Consider the following 16,896-nt stretch of genomic DNA (forward strand, 5'->3'; position numbering starts at 1 on the left):
CTATCGCTATCATGATTGTGGTACTTTAGGATACACAAAGGAGTTGCAATCACAGCTAAAATCATTGCTATCATGATGCACTAGATACAATAGTAGATTTAGAATTTTCCAAGTCTCTGCCAAGCCCTCAAAATTCATCTAAAATCTTGTAAATGCAAACGAACTATGTAGTCCTATAAAATTTGATAATCTGGACTCAATGGCATAGTCAAAATTTCCATCCAAGGTCATTTTGATAAAAAGTAGGTCCCACACCCAATTTCCATTTTCTTAACATTAAGACTAATAGATCGAAATGAGCTCGATTACCTTAGGATCTGAACCAAGAGTTCACCAAGCCTAAAATCGACATTACTGGGTTTTTAGAACATTCTAAATTTGCATTCTGGGTCATTTAACTAATGTTTTTGCTTGGTGTTTGAGACTAACAAAGACTTCAAATTAGGGAATTGTCTCTAGAAAAATGAATTGCTCAATATTTGAACTGTCTATTCCAACAAGCCATAAATGACTTGGGCTAGGTATAGAAAAAACTCTAACAATGAAAATATACGGAAATATAGAAAATGACTTGAAGGGGCATTATAATATCTAATACTAAAGGAACTTTTATCTGTGAAAGTTAAGGATTAGAATGTACCTAAAGTCTCTAATAGATAAGGATACTCGGTCCGTATCTCACTCTTGATCTCCCAAGTAGCCTCCTCTACAATATGGTGCCTCCACTGAATCTTAATTGTAGGAATCTCCCTAGTGTGGAACCGCCCGCCATCACTAGCCAAACTGAGAACAAGCTTCTCCACAATGGTCAACCGCTCATCAAGCTGGATTGAGTCCCATCTAAGAACATGAGATGGATCAGGAATGTATCGCTGCAACATAGAAACACAAAAAACTTCATAGACGATACCAAAATCTATAGGTAAAGCTAACTCATAAGCCATCTTACCATATACCAATTACTATTGTTATCAATAAAGATTATAAAATTCATAAGATTGCATTGTTTGATATAGGTGCTGATGAAAACTACGTTATAGAAGGACTAATTCCTATAGAGTACCTAGAAAAAGGTGCTAAGCGATTATTCTCTGCAATAGGAGAAAGATTAAATATAACTTATAAACTCCCCAATGCACATATTTGCAATGGTGAAGTTTGTTTCATTAACGATTTTGTAATAACTAAAGATAATAATAAAGAAATAATGTTAGATCTTTCTTTTATAACTCAAATAAAACCTTATGTTGCCGAATTAGATGACATTCACACTGCCATTTTAGGAAAGGGAATTATTTTCTTCTATCTAAACAGTATACCAAAAGAAGAAAGTGATTTTATAAAAAATAAAACTACCTTTAGGATAAACTATCTAAAGAGTCAAATAGATACTAAAGAATAAGTATTTCTAGAAAAGGTCAGACAACGAGAGGTTTTTTCCAAAGAAACTCAATCCCAAAGAGTTCTAGGAATTTTTAACTATGTTGTAGATATTATATTCTTATTATTAGATAGGTTTGTAGGGTATATCTCAAGAAAGATTCAATTCTATAAAAATTAGAAAATACTTATTTACCATTAAAAGGAAATTTTATGATATTATGAGTAATCAAATTTCAAAATTCTTTAAAAACAGCCAAAACTATTTTACAAAAGGTGTCAACATTTTAATTTTAGAAAGAAATTCTCTCACAAAATTTTTAACAAATATTTATCTATAGGGAAATTATGAAACCCGAAACACCAGGAACATGGCTAAGACCTCATTTTTAGCCTTTTCGGTTAGAAGAAAAAATGAAAAAAACCCTTTAATGAAGATGATAAAAAGTTGGAAAATAGATTTCTAGTCTAGGCAGAATTTTCATCCCTGCCAAAACCTACCATTCCCCCACTATCATAAGAATCTATTATAATTTTCACCAGAATGCAACCTCTTAAACAAATATTTAATGAAGAATACTCCTCAGCCAATAAGAATATTTGTAAGACCCCACAAAGTCATAGTCATTTTAGTCCTTTATAGAATGCCGAAAAAGGTCCCAGACCTAGAAAATTTGAGCTAAGTGTTGACACTGTCTCATTTTGTCCTTAATATTTTAATGGAATCATTTATGATTTTTTTGGCCTTATATTGTCGATTTTTAAGTTGATTCATGATAAGGGGTGTCAATAGGACATCTTGGATGAGTTTTGGATTTTTTGGACATTGTTTGAGTCGTGATTTGATGACCAAAACAGCAAGCCAATGTGATCTTGATGTGTCGCATTATCTATTGCATCAACAGCATCAACACTGCACATCGGCAATGGAGTCGATACCATTTATACGACACACCACTTTCCGCATCTTGGGCATATTTTGCTCACTAAATTATGACTTTCCAAGAAAAATTAGGTTCTTTTACCCTAACACAATTTAGCTAAAACACGAAATTAAGCTTCCAAAAGGGCAAAATACATTCATTCTTTAGAAAACCTTTTAATAACAAAACACTAGGTTCATCACATACAAGTCCAAGTCTTAAGAATTCATCAACAATTCCCACAAATTCAACAATCAAAGAATGTTAGGTGTTCATCCTTGGGTTTTCTTCCACCCTTAGAGTTCAAAACCCTTTTTCAAAACTTGAATTATGATTCCCATGTTAAGAATTGAATTATGCTTATGTTTGTGTTGTTGTATGGATTTCAAGTTAATATCTTTTGTGAGTTCTTTGAAATTTAGTTAACATATGTGTTAGAGTATGAATCCCTTACTAAAGTTATGATATAAGTTTATTAATTATGCTATCGAATCTTGGGGGTATTTATTACCCAAAATCTAGTTGTTTACTTAGTTGCAGTAGTTATAGAATTGTCCCAGTAAAGGTAAAAAATAGTGGTACTCAGTCAGTTAATAGAACTCAGTGAACTTAATCCAGTTCAGTCAGCCAACATGATTTGAGTCAGTTCATTCAAGCTTAGTACATTCTAGTGATTAGCATCTTTTAGTTAGGAGTGGGATTCAACATCGACCGAACCTAGGGATAGGGGCATTCCTGCTAGTTAGGGTTTACCCTTAGTAGCAATCCCTAAGTTACAGAACTATGTAGCCAGCGTAGGGTAAGTGATCCTCCTACTAGACTAAGGTTGATGGAATCATATATAAATTTCATGAGTTTTCCTACCAGATTAGGTTTGATACAACATTGTTAGTATTCCGTTGTAAGGTGCTAACACCCTTCCAACTGGGGTCATAGGTTGGACACTAAATTAGTCTATATTATGGTATGTTGGTTAAATAAAAATTCCTACAGTTACAGTTTCAGTCTCTATATTTAATGAAGAACTCAGTCAGTTCTACAGAACCATGGCTATCAGTTATTAGTTACTTAGCTATTAGAATTTATTACACAATTTTAGTATATTCTCAGATACACGATGTATACCTATATGCACAGCATTGCATGTTCAGTATGTTCAATAGTTATAGTTTTGCACATACTCTTATCCAATTACTTCATGATGTTCATTCAGTCAGTAATTATCTAAAGCATATGAACCCATGTATATCAGCCTTACCTCACTTAGCATACTAGTACATTCCATGTATTGATCATTTACTTTCTTTTGCATTATGATTTCTCATATCATAGGTTTGAATGCTCAGGTTCTTGACCGTACTTAGCAGCTTAGGCTATCCGCAGCATATATAATGGTGAGTCCTTATATTTCAAGGATAGAGTTTATCTATTTCAGTATTCTAGTAGTTCAACAGTTATTTTAGCTGGAGTTAGTTGGGGGATTTGTTCCATTAACTCTATATTCGGTAAATTAAAGACTTTCAGACTAGCATAGTCTGTTATTCAGATTTAAGATATTATTATCAATTATACTCAGTTATTATTTTAGTATTTTGTGAACCTTATGGAATTTTTAGATTTCTTCCCATATATATTCCAGTATTATATTCAATGCTCATAGCAGGGACTAGTCATGGGTTAGCTTGTGGTCCTTTAGGTTTGTAAGCACCGTATGACACCTAGGGTGTACTTTTGGGGTGTTACAAGCTTGGTATCAGAGCCTAAGGTTATAAAGAGTCCTAGGGAGTCTAAAAGTCTCATTAAGCAGAGTCTTGTACATGGGTGTGTAGTGCACCACACTTATGGAAAAGAGGCTATGAGATAATTTTAGGAAAAAATTCCTTTCTTTCAGTGTTCATATCGTGTGAGTGAGCATGATATCAAGTTAAACTCTTTGTCTAATCCAACTTTCCTTTCGTTTACAGAATATACCTCGTAGAAACACCAACAGATGAAGAACTAGGAACCAACCAACACCTTCAATCATTTAGAAAGATCCCCTGAATGAGCACATTTATCACATAGAATTTAGAGCAGCTTCACCACTTTAGTTCATTTTGTGGCAGCTCAAAATATTTGACCAACTACTATTCAGTCCAACCCAGTGGCCAATACTACTACAGCTAGAATTTGGGACTTCAACCAAATGAACCCTTCTTTATTTTCTGGGTTTAGGTCTAAATAGGACCCATAGGAATTCCTTAACATGGTGCAGCATATAATAGACATTATAGGGCAACCGCTTGTGAGAGTGCTGAGTTAGCTGTCTATTAGTTGTAGGATGTGGCTCATACATGGTTTAAGCAGTAGAAGGTAGATAGGATCATAGATGTAGGGCCTATAGAATAAGAGGAGTTTGCTACTACCTTGTTAGATAAGCTCTTTCCATTTGAGTTGAGAGAGGCTAAGGTGACAGAGTTCATTAATCTGAAGTAGGGAAACATGAGTGTAAAAGAGTATTCCCTTAATTTTACTTAGTTGGCCAGGTATGCTCTTCATGTGGTAGCTGATACTATGTCTAAGATGAGCAAGTTCATATTTGGTATATCTAATAATGTGGTAAAGAAATGTAAGATCGGAATGCTGATTAAGGAGATGGACTTGGCTAGGTTTATGATCCATGCTCAATAAATTAAAGAATAGAAGACTAAAGAGAAAAAGAGAGAGAATAAGAGGTATAGAACAGGTAGCTTTAACTTCACTCCGCCAAATTTAGAGGGTGGTAACCATCCTCAGTTTCACCAAAAATCCTCAGTCCCAACTCCGTCTCAGCCAGTGCTCCAGTGACTAAATTCTAAAATAGTTAGTGTGAACAGTGCACTGGATTAGCTCCATTTATGTTATGCCTCAGTTTATTGTAGAAACACAATTGTCTATTTTTAGTTTCCAAATGAACCTATCCTAGAATAGAATGGTACTACCAGAACACTTAAAGGTCAACTTGTTTCATACCTTAGAGTGAGAAAAATGATAACCAAGGTGGGTGTCAATCATTTGGTGTGAGTTAAAGAATCCATTTTAGAGACTCCTAATCTTAATCAGTTCTAGTCATAAGTGAATTCTCAGGTGTGTTTCTCGAAGATCTCCCGGGAGTTCCTCCTGAAAGGAAATTGACTTTTGAATAGACCTTCTTCTTGATACTCCTCCTATCTCTATTACGCCATACAGAATGTCTCCATTTAAGCTTAACGAGTTAAAAGAACAATTAAAAGACCTCTTAGACAAAGGGTTCATCAGTCCTAGCGTATCTTCTTGGGGTGAACTAGTTCTATTTGTGCGAAAAAAAGATTGTTATCTTAGAATGTGCATAGACTACCGTCAGTTTAATAATTTCACAGTCAAGAATAAGTACCCACTTCCTAGAATTGATGACTTTTCTGACCAACTTCAAGGTGCTAGTTACTTGTCTATGATAGACCTCAGATTAGGCTGTCATCAGCTTAGAGTAAGAGAATGTGATATTATGAAAATATATTTTAGAACTCAGTATAGTCAATTCTAATTCCTAGTCATGTCATTTTGTCTTACCATTGCATCAACAGCTTTTATGGACTTGATGAATCGCATGTTCAAGTAATACATGGACATGTTCATCATAGTCTTCATCGATGACATTCTTGTCTACTCCCGTAAAGAACATAATCATGCAGACCATGGCAAAATAGTATTGCAAACTTTCAGAGCCCATCAGTTGTTTGCAAAATTTAGTAGGCATGAGTTTTGGCTAAGGTCAGTAGCATTCGTTAGTCATATAGTTTCTAGTAATTTCATTAGAGTTGATCCTTAAAAAAGTGAAGTAGTAAGAAACTAGCCTAGACCTATCTCTCCATCAAATATCAGGATTTTTTTAGGGTTGGCTAGCTATTAATGATGTTTTGTTGAAAGGTTTTCATCTATTACATCCCCCATGTCGAAATCGACTCAAAAGAAAGTAAAGTTCCAGTAGTCGTATTCTTATACAAATAGTTTTCAGGAGTTGAAGACTCAACTCACTACAACCCCAGTTTTATCTTTACTCGATGATTTAGATGGATTTTTTGTATATTGTCCTACTTTTAGAGTGGGCTTGGCATATGTTTTGATGCAGAAGGTTAAGGTTGTGGTGTATGAAGCTAGAACGCTTAAGCCCCATGAAAAGAATTATCCCAACCATGATCTTGAATTAGCAGTTGTTGTGTTTGCTTTAAATATTTTGAGGTACTATTTGTATGGGTGCATGTTGACGTATTCATATGTTGACGTATTCACAGACCACAAAATTCTATAGTATGTGTCTTCACAGAAAGACCTGAACTTGCATCAAAGAAGGTGGTCGGTGTTGTTGAAAGATTATGACATGAGTATTCTATATCATTCGGGCAAGGCCAATATAGTAGAAGATTACCTCAGTAGGTTGTCCATGGGTAGTGCTACTCACATTGATGATGTTAAGAAAAAGTTAGTTCAGGAAGTTCATCAGCTTGCCAGACTAGGTGTTCATTTGGTTGATTTGGCGGAGGGAAGTGTTTAGTTGCAGAATATTCAGAATCATCTTTGGTTTTTGAAGTGAAAGAAAAGCAAGATATAGATCCCGATCTAGTCAAGTTAAAAGAATCAGTCAGAGATCAGAAAGTAGAGGTTTTATCCCAAGGGGGAGATGATGTATTATGCTGCAAGGGTCAACTTTGTGTGCCAGGTGTAGATGGCTTGTGGCAGCAAATTCTTGCAGAAGCACATGGACACTAAGATGTACCATAATTTGCAGGAGATCTATAGGTAGAGTGGGATTAAGAGGGACATTGCAGAATTTGTAGCTAAGTACTCCATGTGTCAGTAGGTAAATTTTGAGCACCAAAGTCCTAGTGGGTCTATGCAGGAGTTTAGTATTACCACTTAGAAGTAAGAGAAAGTGAACATGGATTTTGTGATACATTTTCCTTGTACTCATCGCCAACTTTATTCAATTTGGGTCATCATGGATAGGATTACCAAATAAGCCCATTTATTACAAGTTCATACTTCCTATTTAGCGGAAGACTATGCTAGGATCTATATCAGAGAGTTGGTTAGGCTACACAGTGTCCCGTTGTCCATCATTTCAGCTAGACATACATAGTTCACCTCTAACTTTTGGAAAGCTTTACAGAAGGGTCTTGGTACCCAAGTTTATCTCAGTACAGTCTTTCACCCTCGGACAAATGGTCAAGTAGAAAGGACCATTCAGACTCTAGAAGATATATTGAGAGCGTGTGTCATTAACTTTAAGGGCAGTTTGGATGACCACCTACCTTTGATTGAGTTCACATAGAATAATAGTTATAATTCTAGTATTCAGATGGCTCCATTTGAGGCTCTTTATGACAGAAGATGTAGATCTCCCATTAGTTGGTTTGAATTAGGTGAGGCCACAATAGTGGAGCCTGACTTTGTGTTTGATGCTTAAGAAAGTGTAGCTGATCAGGGAGATGCTTAAGGTAGCCTAGAGCCAACAGAAATCTTATGCAGATATGAGATGGAAAGACCTTGAATTTGATATTGGTGATTATGTGTATTTGAAAATCTCTCCCACGAAGGGGGTGAAGAAGTTTGGTAAGAAGGCAAAGCTTAGTCCACGATATGTTGGTTCTTATAAGATTCTGAGTTATTTCGGTAAGGTAGGTTATGAGCTTGAGTTACCTATAGACTTAGTATCAGTGCACCCAATGTTTCATGTCTCCTTAATAAAGAAACTCCATTGGTGACCTAACAATTGTAGTCCCTATAGAGAGTGTATATGTTCAGAATAATATCTCTTATGAGGAAGTCCCAGTCAAAATCCTCGATTTTCAGATTTGCAAACTAAGAAACAAAAATGTTCCTTTGGTCAAAGTTCTTTGGTGGAATCAGTCCGTTGAGGAAGCTACTTGGGGAGCAGAGGCAGACATGCGAACCAAGTATCCTCACCTCTTTTCTGCATATTCAGTCTCAGCCTAAGATAATAACCTTTCTTAGATTTACTATATTCCGCACTCAGTTACAGCTGCATAATATTCTCATATCAGTCATGCATTCATGAAACAGTTTAGTCATGTTTCATGTCTCCATAATTCAGTAATGCTTCAGTTATGCATGTTAGTATATGTATGGTTCCTCAGTTTCACTCAGTTCATTCAGTCTCATTTGAGGATGAATGTTCCAAAGGGGGAGATATGGTAAGACCCCGTAAAGTCCTAGTGATTTCAATCCTTTATAGCATGCCAAAAGAGGTCCCAGACTTCTATGTTTTGACACTTAGTCTCATTTCATACTCGATATTTCAATGACATTATTTATGATCTTTCTGGCCTTATATTGTTAATTTTTAAGTTAATTAATGATCAGGGATATCAATAGTTCATCTTGGATGATTTTCAAAATTTTCGAACATTGTTTGAGTCACGATTGGAAGACCAAAACAACAAGCTAACGTGATCTGGATGCATCGCATTGGCTATCGCATCGATAGCATCAATATAATGCGTCGGCAATCACGTCGCCAGCTGCATCACTGGGCAAATTTTGATCTTTAAATTAATACTTTCCAAGGGAAATTAGGTCATATTCCACTCACCCAATTCAGTCAAAACACTAAATTAAGCTTCCAAAAGGACAAAGTACATTCATTCTTCATAAAACCTCTCAGGAACAAAACCCTAGGTTCATTAAATGGAAGTCCAAGTCTCAAGAATTCATCAACAATTCCCACGAATTCAACAATCAAGGTATATTAGGTGTTAATTCTTGGGTTTCCTTCCACCCTTGGAGTTCAAGAACCCTTTTCAAAACTTGAATTATCATTCCTATGTTATAAATAGAATTATTCTCAGGTTTTTATTGTTGTATGTGTTTGAAGTTAAGATCTTTTATGAGTTCCATGAAATTAAGTTAGTATGTATGTTGGATTATGAATCTGTCATGTCAAAACCCCTGAATTTACAAGTTGCATGTTGTAGTTATGATACCGTATGTGGTTAGCTCTTATGTATTATAATCATGCTCCCAAATGTTTCATAAAATGTTCATATGAGTAAATTATGCATGTTAATATATTGTTGTGTTACTAAAGTTGTGATATGAGTTTATCAATTATGCTATCAAGTTCTTTGGGTATTTATTACCTCAAATTTAGTTGTTTACTTAGTTACAATAGTTACAGAATCATCCCAGTAAAGGTCAAGAATAGTAGTACTCATCCAATTAATATAACTCAGTGAACTCAGTCCAGTTTAGTCAGTTAAGATGATCCGGGTCAGTTTAGTCAATCTTAGTATAGTATAGTGATCAATGTCTTTTCGTTATGAGTAAGATTCAGCATTGAGCAAACCTAGGGATGGGGGCATTACTGCCAGTTAGGGTTTGACCCTTAGTAACAATCCTTGAGTTACAAAATAATATAACCAGCGTAGCGTAAGTTGTTATGTTGCCAGACTACGGTTGATGCAATCATATATATATATTATGAGTCTTCCTACCAGATTAGGTTTGATACCACATTGTTACTATCCCATTGCAAAGGGCTAACACCCTTCCAACTAGGGTCACAGGTTGGACCCCAAATCAGTCTATATCGAGGTATGCCGCTTTGATGAACACTCCCATAATAACAATTTTAGTCTCGGTATTCAGTGATGAACTTAGTAAGTTCTATAGAACAAAGGATATCAGTTATCAGTTACTCAGCCATCAGAATTTAGTACTCAGTTTTAGTATAATCTCAAAAACACGATGTATACCTATATGTGTAACATTGCATGTCTAGTATGTTTAGAAGTCCTAGTTTTACATGTACTCTCATCTAGTTACTTCATGATGTTCATTCAGTCAGTTATCATCTCATACATGTAAACCCTTATATATCATCCTTACCTAACTTAGCATACCAGTACATTCCACATACTGATCGCATACTTTGTTTTGCGCTATGATGTCTCATATCATAGAGTTGAATACTTAGGATCCTGATCGTACTTATTAACTAAGGCTATCAGCAGCAGATATAGTGGTGAGTACTCATATTTTGTGTATAGAGTTTATCTATTTCAGTATTCCAGCAGTTCAGTAGTTATTTTAGTCGGAGTTAGTTGCGAGTTTATCCCATCAACTCTATATTGAGACAGTTAGAGGCTTTAAGACTAGCATATTTAGTTATTTAGATTTCAGATATTATTATCAGTTATTCTCAGTTATTATTTCACTATTTTGAGAACATTATAGCATTTTCAAATTTCTTCCAAATATATATTCCAGTATTATATTCAGGCTCATAGCAGGTACCAGTCATGGGTTAGCTTGTATTCCTTCGGCGTCGTAAGCACCGTGTGATGCCCAGGGTGTACTCTTTGGGAGTTATAATATTTCTATCCAAAGAAAATATAGTTATGTGATGAAACCACCAGATACATATTCACATGTATTCTCCCCAACTACTTCGTAAAAGAAGGAAGAATAAAGTATTTCTATTAAAAAGAAATTTGAGATAATAGATTTATAGGTAGTGCCAAAAATGGCACTTGATAAAAAATATGTAGGTTTACGAGTACCAGAGTTGTTAAAACCTTGTTATACAAATTGGTAATATTTGGACATAGATGATCACCTCAAGACCCAAAGGTATTATGAGTTCATATTAACAGATACTAATTTGGTACAAATTGAGCATAAGTTAACAGATATAAATGATCCCAATAGTATTCAATACGCAAAGTTTATAATTAAAAGGATATTATGCTCATTTGAATGGTATGTTGATCATCTACATACACCTATTCCTCTGTCGAGAAATTATCGACCTCAAACATATAATTGGTATGATTATAAGGCGGCCTAGAACAATTTTATGTATGTTAACCCTAACACTCACTCCCTTTTCATTAAATACTCGAAGCATTCTGAAATTTCCACAATTCAGAAAAACTATCTACCATCTCCCATATTTCCCATCTCTTTCTATAATCTCTGTACATTTTTCTAATCAATAAAAAGTTTTTTGTAAGTATAATTTTCTCTCTTTCTCTAGTGTTTTACTTACTTTTTCTTTGCATTTACTTTTTTTATTCTGTTATTTTAAAGTTTAATTTAAAAGTTTAAAATACTTTCAAAGATTAAATTATTTTAAATTGTTATTTTGATCGTTGTTATTAGTTTTATAAGTTCTTATAAGAAGGTCATGTTTGTTAGGTATAGGGTTCCTAATCTATTTTAATTCTTTTAAGAAGCTTATAATTGATAACTATTCTCGGGGCTCATCGTTCCTTTTTAGCACTATTTTTGACATAAAAGGATGAACAACTCCAAGGTGATTTAGAAGTTCTCATATTTTTTTATCTAATAAATCGTTAATTTCCTTTTTACAGTATTCCATTAACTCATTGTTCATTTGAATGGGTCTTGTTTTTATTGGAATAATACTTTCATCAAATCCCTCAATGTAGGGTAATTCAAATATATCCCTATTTACAAAATCCGAGCAAACCTCTTGCTCTATGATTTCATGTAGATTTTTTATTTTTTTCTTCTACTTCTTGGGTTTTTAAAGAGGATTCAATTATTTTAATTTTTACTTTATCTATTAAATAATTTATCTGTTTTGACATTTAATTGCTTTTAAAGATCATTTTATTTTATATAAGGTCACTTTCTTCTTTTGATAAACTATTTTGATAAGGAAAAATAATCTTTTTTTGCAAAATAGTGATGTGGATTCCATCTAATTCGGTTGTATAAGGTTTTATTTGATTTATAAAAGGTATACCTAAAATTATTTCTTCATTTATATCTTTGGTTATTACAAAGTCATTTACGAAACAAATTCCATCATTACAGATGTGTGCATTGGGTAATTTATATTTTATTTTTAATCTTTAGCCTGTTCCAGAATATAATTTTGTAGTACCCTTTTCAAGGTACTTAGTGGAGATCATTCCTTCAATGATGCAGTTTTAATTCGCTCATGTATCTAATAATGCCACTTTGTGAATTGTGTAAATTTATTTATAATTAATGTAATTGGGTATATGTTTCTCTAAGTTGTAATTGATTTTTATTATTAGTATGAGTAAGTGTTTCATTGCTAAACTCTTCATTTTTTTTTTCGCTTCCCTTTTATGTATTGCAACTGTATTTGAAAGTCATGTATAGTTATTTCTGATTTTTGTTCTTTAAATTTATTTGGCATATCCTTCATATTAGATAGTTCAATTAATTTTTTATTAGACTATTGATTAAGAACAATGTCTTTTAAGGTTGTTAAATATTTTCTCCTAAGGGTTGGATCTTCTAAGTGATTGATTATATCAAATAAGACTTCTTTCTCCTTGTTGCTATTAGTAATAACATTTATAGAATAATTATTGCAAGTGCAAAGTGTACCGGTGCATTCACAATGGTTAGTTAATTTATTATTGCTAACGCTATTAATTTTTTTTGAAGAGGAGTTATTTTTCATTTTCTTCAAAGGTACAACATAAATCATTATTCATTTCTTCTCTTGGTTCTAAGAGATTTATCACTTCTTTTTTATTTAGGATTTGTAATCTTTAGTTTTATGTCTTATTTTTTTTATAGTTCCAACATGTACTATTATTTTTTATATTATTAGTTGATTTTGGTTGAGATTTTAGTTTTTTATTATTTTCTCCTATAATGTCATAGGTGACTATAATCTTCTTTAAATATAGGAATTTCGTCCTTGACAATTTCTGGTAATTTCAAAATTAGATGAGTTTCTAACTTTTTATCTTGATGAGAAGAACTTGGTTTATTTTTAAAAGTTGATTTATTCTCGGCTTTGAGAATTTGTTTATATACTACATGTAATAATTAATTTGTATAATTATTTTGTTGGATTACCTTATTTGTATCCTTATTTGTCGGATCACATTTAGTATCTACTATACCTAATTTAAAAGGTGAGGCAGTAACAAATCTACCATATAGTGGTAGACTAATTTCTTCTAACAGAGGAATTATTGATTCTACAATTTTATTACTAGTAGTATACCATTTATTAACAATCATGTTAAATGAATCCTTTTGATCAACCAATTTTCCTGTGATTTCAAACCATTTAAGAAATTTGATATTATATCATAATCTTTTCATATCGTTGCACCTTTTGTCTCTAAAAGAATATCTGTCATTTAATGAATATCTTTGTATGTATCATTCCCTTTTAATAAAATTTTCTAGCTATTCTATAATTTATTTAGATATTCAAAGTCAGGTTCAAATATTACATCTGACCTAACATGCATAGAAAATCTCTTACTCCTACCATTTCACTAGTAGTGGGACTTATTGATTTTTTAGTTATTAAATTTGTAGATTCGTATTCTACATTAGGAATTGGTTTTTGAGAAATCAACTCCTTTTAATTTTCTTTCAATATCTTCTAATGTTACATCCCTTTCTTCTACAGATTTGGAGATTAAAGGTTTAGAAAAGGACATTCTTTTACTTGAAGATGATTGATTAAAGGATTGTGATCTTAGAAATTTTCAATCTATAGATCCATCTCGATATTGTACTACTTTTTCAATATTTTAATTCTCTTCTTCTATTTTTGGCTCCATTATAGAGTCAAAATGCCAATTATCTTTTATTAATATATCATCCCATTTTATCATTTTTTGGACAAAGGTATTATTGTGATTATTATTAGCTTCCATAATTAAGATACTAAAGTTTATCTTTGTCTTATCTTTGAAAACTTGAGGCGGTAACTCTCATTCACTTTAGCTAACTTTCACAAACCCAACGACCACTGACCCTTGACCGGCTGATGCCGACGATAGCGTTGGAGCACCAGTAATAAGCAAGCATACGACCTTCCTCTTTCTCTCTACCCAGTGGTCTCTACCCTCTTCTCTCTCCCTTTACCTATATCTCCCCGTTATGTAACACCCATTTCTTTTGATGTTGATTAAGGTATCATCCGCTTAATTTTGGCGATGTAGGCAGCATGCAACACTTATCACAAGTGACCAATTCCGGTGGGTCCATCTACAATTTTTACTGGTTCCAATTATAGTGGATTTCGACAGTACCGAATTTAATTTTGGTGGCGAAGCTCCAACGATAATATCCCGGTGACCAATTTCTGCATCCGTTCGCTGGGACCTAACATACCTTGAGGTAAAAGAGGACTTGGTCTACAAGTGTAGTCCGGTGACTTCTAACCTTGTTATTTCATTCTTCATATTAGTCTAGTATTATCTCCTGTATCTTGACTTGCATTTAATTTATTGGGATTGTCTATTGTCGTATCTTGCACTACTTTTTATTATTGGTTTTGTTGTCCTTAGTGCTAGGCCATTAGTGTACTTTTTATTTACCCTTGTGAATTCTCACCTTGAACTCTAATTCTTTATTTATTTATTTTTTTATTCTTCTAGCATTTGTTATGCTTTAATATTGGTCACATTTTGTTCTTTGCATGTGCTTTTTATTGTTATTGGTCTATTGTTATTTTTAGCCTTCGCTGGACTTTGTGTTGACTAGTGGCTTGGGTGGCTCAAGGTGGATTAGGTTCATGTCCTGGGGATCCAGGAGTTCATGGGGCTAGGATCGAGGGATAGTGTTGGGTTAGGCTCGAGATACGGATTGCAAAGTTTTAAGAGAAGAGATAAGAGAGGTGATAGTTTGAGGGTAGGTTCGTGGAACATTGAGACCCTATAGGGTAACTAGATAGAACTGGTTAGGATTCTTAAGAAGAGAAAGATTAATATTGCGTGTGTCCAAAAGACCAAGTGGGTAGGTTCCAAGGCTAGGGATGTAGATAGATACAAGTTGTGGTATTCAGGTAGTGATAAACATAGGTATCTTAGTGGACGAAGAGCTTAGGGAGAAGGTAGTAGAGGTTAAAAGGGTTAGTGATAGGGTTATGACTATCAAGTAGGTCCTGGGGGAGGGGGTTACTTTGAATATATATAGTGCATATGCACCTCAGGTGTGCCTGGACGAGAAACAGAAAAAGAGTTTTTGGGAGGTTTTGGATGAGGTAGTTAGAGGCGTGCCTAGTTTATAGAGATTTTCATAGGTGGGGATTTCAACGGGCACATCAAGTCTTTCCCGTTTGGGTACGATGATGTGCATGGGGTCTTTGGGTTAGGGGTTAGTAATAATCAGAGAGCTACACTTTTTGATTTTGCATGAGCCTTTGGGTTGTTGTTAGTGAATTCTTTCTTTCCAAAGAAGGAAAAACACTTGGTTACTTTTCGTAGTAGGATAGCCAAGACTCATATTGACTTTTTACTACTTAGGAAAGGGGATAAAGCTTTGTGTAAGGATTGTAAGGTAATCCCGAGTGAGAGTCTTGCGACCTAGCATAGACTCCTGGTGATGTACTTGGTTATTAAGAGAGGCAAGATGAGGCAGTGTGGGAAGGGTCAGCCTAGGGTCAGGTGGGGTAGCCTTACCCTGTTTAGTGCTTAGGATATAGGTGTGAAGTTTAAGGGGATGGAGGTGTGGGAGTGCAGGGGGGACATGGATAGTATGTGGGATAGGGATACTGGTTACATCAAGAAGTCTGCTAGAGAGGTATTGGGTGTTTTGAGGGTAAGGTCTGGCTGGTATCAAGGGGATTGATGGTGGAATAAAGATTTTAAGAAGAAGGTTGAGATAAAGAAGGCAGCTTACGCTAAGTTGGTCAAGAGTAAGGATGAAGAAGAGAAGTGGGTGAGCTGGGAGGAGTATAAGTTAGCAAAAAAAGAGGCTAAGTTAGCTGTCACGGCTGCTAAGACAGCAGCTTTTGAGTGTTTGTATAAGGGGTTAGAGGAGAAAGATGGGAATAAAAGGATGTTTAGGCTTATCAAGGTTAAGGAGAAGAAGGGTTATGATCTGGACCAGGTGAAGTGCATTAAGGGGGAAGATGAAGGAGTTTTCGTGGAAGACGACTTCATTAAGAAAAGATGGCAGTGCTATTTCCATCGGCTCTTGAATGATGAAGGGGATCGAGGTATTGTGTAAGGGGAGTTGGAGTATTTTGGGGAGTGTCGAGACTTTGGCTTTTGTTGGTATTTTAAGGTAGATGAGGTCAGTGAGACTATTCACAAAATGCAAAGGGGCAGGGCGATGGGGCCCAATGAGATTTCGGTAGATTTTTGGAAGTTCTCTGGCAGGTTAGGGTTGAGGTGGCTGCCTAACTTATTTAACAATATTTTTAAGTCAGCAAAGATGCCTGAGGTGTGGAGATGGAACATGATGATTCCTTTATATAAGAATAAGGGTAACATTTAGAGTTGCAATAACTACCAGGGTATCAAGTTGTTGAGTCACACAAAAAAGATTTGGGAGAGGGTGGTGAAGCGGAGGTTGAGGAAGATTATGTCTATTTCGGAGAATCAATTTGGTTTTATGCCTGGCCACTCCCCGACTGAGGTAATACACCTTGCGTGGAGACTAGTAGAGCAGTATAGAGAGAGAAAGAAGAATCTTTATGTGGTGTTTATTGACTTAAGAAAAGGTGTATGATAAGGTCCCTAGGGAGGTTATTTGGAGATTCTTAGAGGCGAGGGGGTCCCGATGGTGTACATTAGAGAAATTAAGGACATATATGAGG

The sequence above is a fragment of the Capsicum annuum genome, unplaced genomic scaffold, assembly GCF_002878395.1.
Source record: "Capsicum annuum cultivar UCD-10X-F1 unplaced genomic scaffold, UCD10Xv1.1 ctg5375, whole genome shotgun sequence".
Lineage (NCBI taxonomy): Eukaryota > Viridiplantae > Streptophyta > Magnoliopsida > Solanales > Solanaceae > Capsicum > Capsicum annuum.